Below are 8,579 nucleotides of genomic sequence, written 5' to 3' on the forward strand. Positions count from 1 at the left end.
GTGTACGCTGCCAACACATCATCATATCGAGGCTACTTCCTATTGGTGTGATCAGCACTTGGTTGAAAAAAAAAAAAAAAAGGGGTTGGTGGTGGGGTGTACAGGAAGCCATCCTGTAAAAACATCGTACTTTGAACCTTGACGCTGGAAAAGAGTAACCGGACTGTTTCTCAGAACGCGTTTCAGAATAAAAGACTTTTCTGATGGAATTAGAGGACACACGGTGAACCTGGTAACCGTTTTAAAGTGGGCTTGCGATAGATCCAGTGAATGAGACTTTGAGCGGGACTGGCCATGAATAGAAAGGTCTGCATTTAATTTGCTAATCCATCATTCCAATTGTGCTCCGTAACAAAGAGAGAGGAGAGTGGTGGGGCATTCAGAGCCAATGGAGCATGCTGAGGGGTGCGTGTGTGGTTCTCCATGGAGCCAGAGAGGCCGTGGCCCTTGGCCCTAAAAGCCCGGCCAGCGCTGGGGAGAATGAGCTCTGATGAGCTCAGCGCAGGCAAGACTAATCCCTTCATGTCCAAAGAATTGTTTAACTATGTTTGACTGATTAACCCAAACCCCTCGATTCCACTTACAATCTATTTGTTCAATCAAGTCCCCTGCTCTCGTCGTGCTGCAGTGCGTGGGTGGTGATGTTGAAGGAAGAAAGGAAAGACAGAAAGAACGAGAGGAAAACAAAAGAGGCTGCAAAACAATCCATTTGGAGGAAGCATGCAGAAGTCAAAAGGAGAGCGTTTTTGTTCTACTTACAATCCTCCAAATGCACATAGCGCACGAGTTCCTGCGAAGCAGCTGTTGCTAACATTCAAAGGTCAGAGAACTCTTGCCTTAAGAGATTTTAAGCCCAAAGCCAGTAGTGGTGCACTTGCATACCACAGCAGCATGCTGGTTTTTTTTTTACTGGCTTCATGGGAAAAGGAAATTTAAAAGCACTCTCCCCTGCGTGGAAAAGAGGTTGCCAGGAAGATTAACCCAGCTTCCTTTTATAGCCTCTGACAAGAGGTTAAATCACACATTACACTGCCTGAAATGTCTCCTAGTAATTAGATCAAGAATATTACTCTCTCTTCTTCCCCTTGCAGACTGCAGCTGATCAAAGCCTAATGATGGTGTCAGTGCCATTGGCAGTGCTGGCTGGGTAAATCTCCCAATCGGGATGGCAATCTGTCAGGGCCGCAAGCCCTGCTAAACAGCACAGGACATGAGCACAATGGCGCTTGACACAAAGTAGACTAAATGAACCATATCCTTCACCAACAAGCTATCCATCAGCCGTGCACCATTAAAATTTATCTCTTTGTTTTTGGTCTGGACCCGCGTGTTTATATGAACACAGTCAGCTGAGTCGTATACAGTGCGAGAGATGTGACATCTGTGAGCTTTATCCCAATAACAGTGAAACCCACAACCAGCATATCTGCTGTCTTTTCATGCCAGAGCAGATCTAAGCAGCACCTGGTCCCTTGATGGGGTGAGGGGGCTACTGGCTATTAATTACAGAAAGCTGACACGCAGCACAGGCAAACCCTCGCAATGAAAGCCTGGGATGTCAGATACACACCAAGACGAATGCTTCCCCGTCACACAGCAACATGACCTGCCTCAGGACTCTTTGCACACGAGTACTTTCAAGTACGCCTTTCAAACCGTGGCCCACCCTCCTTCCTTTGCCCCCACACCGTCGCCTCTATCTCCATCGCATTCTGCGGATGTTACACTACTTCAGGGGATATTTTCTGACAAATGCAAAATGGTTGTGCAGCGCCACGATAAAAGTTGACATTTTCCTTTCCTAATCTGACGCTTCCTTTGTAAATAACCTCGCCTTTTAATGTGTGCGCGCGGGGCCGTGCGCGCGTAATGGTCAATTTCATTATTTGCTCTCAAACTCGCCGGGCCGCAAACAAAAGGGGGAAATGGCAGGAGATACGCCAATCATTTATTGTTGAAAGATTTCTGACAAAAGAGGGCCTAAACACCTGACAGCCTTTCTTTGCCGTGTCACTCCCAGGCACGACCAGCTCCCGAGAAAGGGGGGGCCCCCAGACAACAGACTCCGGCAAGAGGTCTGACCCCGATCTTAACCCCGTACAGGTGGCACAGCGCTAACGCAGGAAGCACCGGGAAACATTTCTTTCTCTGACTTGCTCTGAGAGATCGTTTAGACAAGCACAAAGAAAGCTCAATGCCAGTAAAGTGAATTTTATTGAAAAGCAAATCCCCTTGAACATGTGAATGGTAAAGGCTCATTCTCGCCGTGGACTAAAAGCATCTGGTTAAGGGGGTTTTGAGATTATGATGTTGGATAAAAACTTTACAACTATGCGGCAGGGTTGTATTATATCGTGAAGGCTGCAACTCTTCAAGTGTTGTCAGTGTTGCAATGGCTGTGGTTCAGAGTTCCAAATACAAGGGTGACACCACAAATAAAAAGACATACATCTGCCAAACGGTGATTTTCACAATAAAATCCCGTGAAGGTTGTCTGAGAGCAGAAGAACGGTGACGTCAAGTTCTCGACGGAATAATGTGACTCCTGTTCGACTGTTGCTCAGTTGAGTCCAACAACATAGTTGAACTATGAACTGTGATTACAGCCAACATCCCCCCGCAGAGCGACAACTGCATCTCTGCACATTCCAGGAAATGCAGTCAGCTGAAGACAGCAAATACACCAGAGAGGAGGCATAAACAACGTAAGCTAGTTTGAGAGCTGCGCCGATGTTTACTGTCTCACTAAGTGCATTTCATCCCCACTGCTTTCACAGCAGCGGCGGTATTTCAGCATGCTGTACAGAGGGGCTGCTGATGCCACAGGTCTGTGTACAGAGGGCTCAGTCACAGGCTGAAGAGACCGGACAATGTAGGTGTCAGACACACTGCCTGTCTGGAATAACGATTCAGATCAGCTGCTAGAAAAACCTCATCTGCCTCCTTCGCCGCGGAGGTTTCGAGAAAACATAGATTTGACTGTTTTTAAAGTGCGACCGTTGAAAAGCAAAGAGGAATTTCTGACTCGCGCGGTATCAGGGAGAAAGGTCTGCGTTCGCTTCAAACAGGCACTGAATGACGTGCCAGAGATTAGCCTGTGAAGGTCACAGTCTTAGCCTATCCTTTCAGCCGCTTTTCACAACAGAACCCCGGGCCCTTTTGAACAACAGGAAGAATGTCATCTGGTTACTTTTCAAGGCACGGAGATACCATTCACAGTGGCCAACAATGGCTGCAAACAGGACCAGAGGGTTAGGAGGTTATAAAGGACCCCATTCTAAGCATCGCTCGCTCTCCAGCACACTGCACGCACACAGAAAAAACACACCCACACACTGAGGCCTGGAGAAGTGGTGTAAGCGATGATAAACTGCGGAGGGTCATGGCAAAGTGCCGCGCAGTGACCGCTCTCCTCAACGGCTCTCTCAGCTCAGCCTCCCCAGCACAGATCTTAACAGCCGGACCAGGCCTCTGAGTACTTTATCAGGCCTTCTTCGCTTCTTTGTTATTTTGGAGAAGATAGCTGTATGCTACCCTAAATGTCACCGTCCAGGTTATTGCGTCCACTTCAGGACACGAAAGGAAAATAAAATGCTGGCATGAGAAATTATTCAAATACACAAATTATAGAAGAAGACATTAAGTAAGTCAACTGTACTCACAGTTGGGCAACAACTATGAAACCTAACGCGTAAAAACTGGAGGATTTTTAATAAAATGATAAATCCCGCGTTCAATGACAAGACCTTCACCGAAATTATCTGCTATTATTCAGGTTGCAAGGCTTGTCCCAAAAAGGCTCTCAGACTGCAGACAAAGCTGAAATACTTCACCAATTTAGTCTCTAATGAACCCTCTGAAATATTAAAAATAAAGCCCAATTAGCCGACAGCATTTTACATCTCCTCCCTCTCTAATCCTCTCGTAGCTTAGCCTTATCTAATGTCTGCGGCAACTATGACACTTTGAGCTCACTCTCCCTCTATCCCCTCCACTTGATATCCCCTACAGCTTTGCCGGTGCTTTGTTGTGGCATTCTTTGTGACCCCACAGAGCGGGTCGGGCTCAGACTCTCTCTCTTTCGGTGGCTAATGACGCCCTGATACGTGCAGTTGGCATGGACATTGGAAAACTGCTGCAATAAGCACAGACATGCTAATGGCATCTATTAGGATTACTTAAGGGTGATACGGGACTCGCCTGGCAACCTCTTATTACAGAGCGCTTGGTGCTGGGGGTGGAGGGAGTCAGTGGAGGGCCGGTGATCCGATTGAGACGACCTTATCTTGTGCCATAAACAGATAAAAGTATCTGCCCTGCTCTTCTGCTGTTCCTGCGAGATGGAGGTGGATAAACAACCCTGTCATCTGCAGTGCCTCCGACAAGCCTGATCACACAAACGCTGTCCTAGACCGAGCCCTGTTCATCCCGCCGCACCGACGGCTGTTATTGCTCTGAATGTCACCGGGAGGCTTAGATTTTTCTATGATTACCCTTCAAGCTGAAGACATAACAATTTTTGGAGAGTCCTTTGGTTTTTGGGCGTTTGTAACGTCGCTCCCCAGCTTAAGGATTCGCGTTTGCTGATTATGCAAACTACCCAGCAAGAGCGGGGCCGGTCGCCCTAATTGGACCTGCTGGCTAACATGCAAATCTGCACATAAAGAAAAGTCGCATAGGACACAATGTAACAAACAAAGACACGATGTTTATCTTCGAATCAGACCTACTGCCTGGAGTCGTTTTGAACAAAATTAAACAACCCACTGAAAACCAAACTAGATACTGCGCAACAGCTGACCCACACCCTCAGCCCCTGCAGGTAAACCCCGGCTCACTGAAGGTATCCAGAAGTTACCCATCACGTCCTAAACACCTGATCTGGCTGTATCATGTGACCGCAGTTCTTTACTCGGAGCCTGACCCGCGTTTGACCCTCACACTATGTTTCCTGACATTGCCCATTCACACAAAAGGCAACCAAGCATCTGCTCCCCGTCTAAAACCAGACCCATTCAGCTGAGAAGACATCGGGCGGCCTCGCAGAGAGTTTCTAGAAGTGGTGGGAGGCTGAGCGCAGGCTGACACCTGCACCGTGTGCCGGGCTGCGAGGCGGAGCCGGCTGGCAAACCGTCGGCACACGGGAAATCTCTGCCCCGCTGCCCAAGACCCGGGGGCAGCCTCATTCAGCAAATGGATGACATTCAACAAATGCCGCTCGCCTAAAACGATTGGGTGAGGAAACTAAAAAACCTAATATGCACATAAAACTCACCGACAACACCTGCGAGAGATTAAACTCACACGGGTCCCCGCTGGAATATCAAAAGGAACAAACGCATTGCACTGGCAGAATTGGCACACCGTCACACATTTCTAATTCAAGTACTGTCTCTAAAATGCAACATCAAATCACTGGCTTTGAATAAACCAAAATGAGCATCAGCCAAGTGGTTCATTCCAGCACAGAAAATCATCGCATAAAAAAAAAAAAGAACTATGTTGGTTAGCCGAGTGATTTCACAGTCAACAATCACAGAATCAGAACTCTTACTAATCAATGTATTTTAATGAGCTCCCTGTGAATCCCAACAACAGCTGAAACATAAAAGCTGCTCAAGTTCTCTGGTTCACTCTTTGTACCTTGTGATCTGTTATTCATAGACTTGCTCTGAAGTCTCGGAGAAATAAAGCAGAGCTTTGATGTTATCCTCTTATTACTGCTGTCTGAAACAAGCCTAATGTTGGGAATCAGATCGTTTGGCTGTGACGCGGAGAACCCTCTGGAACACAAAACATCCGGGCTTCAGTATAAGGTCCACAGATGGAAGGATCTCGCTCTGAGATGCCAATCATGACTCCCTAACATTTGCTTTGCTATTTGCTTACAGGAAGAAAGTTAGACACTGAAAAAACAGTGCCCAGAAACCCTGTATGTGTGCATTACGTCGCATTATACTCTACTCACTACTCTACTTAATGGCTTCCACTCAATCTTAAATACGTAGGTGTGTATGTTCTCTGCAATATATATACTTTTTGTGTAGTTGTTTAACGCTGTCAGCAGGCATGTGTAGAGTGAGGGCGAGGGTGTTTTTTTTTTTTTTTTTTTTATCTTTAGAGAAAATGAACTTCCTTCCTTTGCCCCACAATGTAGATCAATATGTTCAAATATACGTGTCAGTGGCTTCCAGGCATAAGAAAAACTAGGCGGACTTGCTTTTCTGTCAGTTTGCCTTCAGCAAAGACTCCGGATTTGCGGTGACAGGTCAAAGAGTCAGCACATTACTCATGGGCAGAGGAGGAGAGACACTTTGAAAAGCCTCGCAGAGGTCTAATTAACACATACATTCAAGTGGCATTTCAATTTGGTGCAACGCTGTAATTTTCTTCAGTGCTGACCGGCGTGACAGGAACAAGTGAACCAGGTGCGTGTGATATCGGAGCTTATCTGATGTCTTTATGACTGAGACACGCGTCATGTTCAGACTTACATATGAGCACGCGCATGTTTAAGAGAACACGGAGAAAGTTGCAACTTCTACGTCACACACCAAGCTGTAAGCAAAGCCTGTGTATCATAAGAGATCATCAGCCTTTCCGTCTTAAAATATGTCCGAAGCATTTTGCTCTCATTCTTCTTGGTATCTGTCAGACCGCAGCCATTAGAGGTGAACTGCATTTTGCAGATGGCCAGGGAGGCCTTACAGTAATTTGTTTCTAAGACCTAATTAATCTTCATTGTGCTGGGAAACGTAGCACCCCAATGCAAAGAGGGTTCCTTCTACACGATAATTGCAGAAAGTCTAGGGGCCCGAGTTTCCCCGACAACAAGGGTTGAAATTTAATTATCTGCTCTTTGGAAAATGTGAGGGAGGGAAGGCTACACTGCAAAACTGCACTTTTGAGCAAGTAATGTCAGGCTCTTGTTTGAGCAAGCACAGGATATCACTGAGCACATCCTCCTCGCTGCCATAAACTAAACAGTCTCACCTTTGTTATGGTAAAGATAAAGGCTCTTTACATAACGACAGATTTTTTTCTCTCTCTTCAACTTCAAAATGGTGATGCAAATGCAGACAAAACAGTTTTTTTTTTTTTTTGTAATCTACTGCACATTCCCCTGTAACAATTCACAGCTTTCTCGTCTTACCATGTGCAGGGCAAACCCGACAACTTCCATAGTCCGGTCAGTCACAGAAGAGTTGCTTTACTGTGGGACGCCTTTTCATAAAATCCGTCAAGCTCCGTGACATTATAGGCCGATTGGGACAATAAAGGCAGCCTCGGAGCAGCCAAAGACAACACGGACAGGCTGTGGCAACATTAACATTCCGCCGTGTGAAGATCGGGCTCGGAGGGGGAGAGACATCGATAGGATCCCATTAGTTAAGTGCGCCCTTAGGATACCCGAAATTTGATCAGAGATAGACCTTTTCCTTCCAGACACGAACCATTATAGCAGAAAGCTACTCTCCTCCTCTGAAACAACTACTCCTCCTCCTCCTCCTCCACCTCCACCTCCTCAGTGGTCGGGGTTGTGCGGCAGGATCAGGATGAGCCCGGTGACGTCAACCTTTTGTTATCACCTTTAACACTTCGCTTTTTGCAGGTGGCAACATCTCTCCCCGCCTCTGCGTTAGGAGACGCGCCGGGGACGCGAGGGGCGCACACACCATCTGCCTGCCGTCTGAACACGGCTGCCACTATGAATGTGGATGTATGCACGCGTGTCCTAATGACTACCTGATCACAGGCTGGCAGCAGGGTGACAACTTAGCGACAGCTATGGCACACTCTGAGCGAAGCTAGTAGAGTAAAATAAGCACACTGCAAACTTCAGCACCAGCTGTCTTCTTTCAGGAAAACAACTCACAATTTCTCTTGAGACAAGGCACAAAACCATCTACATCGCGCTGATGAAAATCGTCCCGATGGAGGCGTATATCAGCACCGCGATCATCTGGCAAGCTAATGGAGCCCCACTTAATCCTCAGTCAGTGTTGTCAAACTGCAGGAGGCAGCTGGCTAACCACAACACAGACCTTAGTTCAGTTAACGGCAGCTTTAAACTACAGCTGACAGCTTCTCCTGTGCCGGCATAAGATGCAGCGGCTTATTAGAAGTAGGTTGGTATTTTACAGTAGGTACAGAGACAAGACAGGGGAGCAGTGCAGCAGATAAGAGGAATCAGCATGTTGCCAGTCGCTGTGCCAGCTGACTGCCCAGGCTCCTGGCTAGGTTAGCCAGGCTAGCCAGGAGCCTGGGACATAACACAGTCCCATTGTTGCCTTCCCAACCTCTCCGAGGATTTATGTCACAATTTGAGAGGATGTCACACGGCACCGGACAACAGGCGTGTTACAAAGATACCATTACTTACTCTCCGTTCACCTCTGCGAAAGGCATCATTTAGCACGTCGCCATGGTTTAAAACGGACTGATTTTCCTCCCGTTGCCCTGCGCTGCCGAATCACCGCTGCTACTCTCTGCGGCAGCAACTTCCGGCGCATGCGCTGTAACCGGGACAGTTCCAGACTGCGCCGCGCGTTGCGCAGGACGACCGAGCGGTTTAAAGG

The 8,579-nt window shown here is 47.4% G+C and overlaps 1 protein-coding gene across 2 annotated transcripts in view; it reads right to left on the bottom strand.

Moving 5' to 3' along the window:
• fam222ba (family with sequence similarity 222 member Ba) overlaps window positions 1-8,517 on the bottom strand; it is a 28,672-nt gene extending 20,155 nt beyond the window's left edge. The window contains exon 1 of one of the 2 annotated variants that reach the window (XM_047606562.1): window positions 8,384-8,517. The gene's annotated coding sequence lies outside the window, so the exon portion shown is untranslated. Of the gene's footprint in view, window positions 1-7,153; window positions 8,352-8,383 lie in introns of those variants that run through there. The other variant, XM_047606561.1, reaches the window with a different exon arrangement.
• Window positions 8,518-8,579: the final 62 nt, after the last annotated feature.

Source organism: Mugil cephalus, chromosome 15 (genome assembly GCF_022458985.1).
Source record: "Mugil cephalus isolate CIBA_MC_2020 chromosome 15, CIBA_Mcephalus_1.1, whole genome shotgun sequence".
Classification (NCBI taxonomy): Eukaryota; Metazoa; Chordata; class Actinopteri; order Mugiliformes; family Mugilidae; genus Mugil; species Mugil cephalus.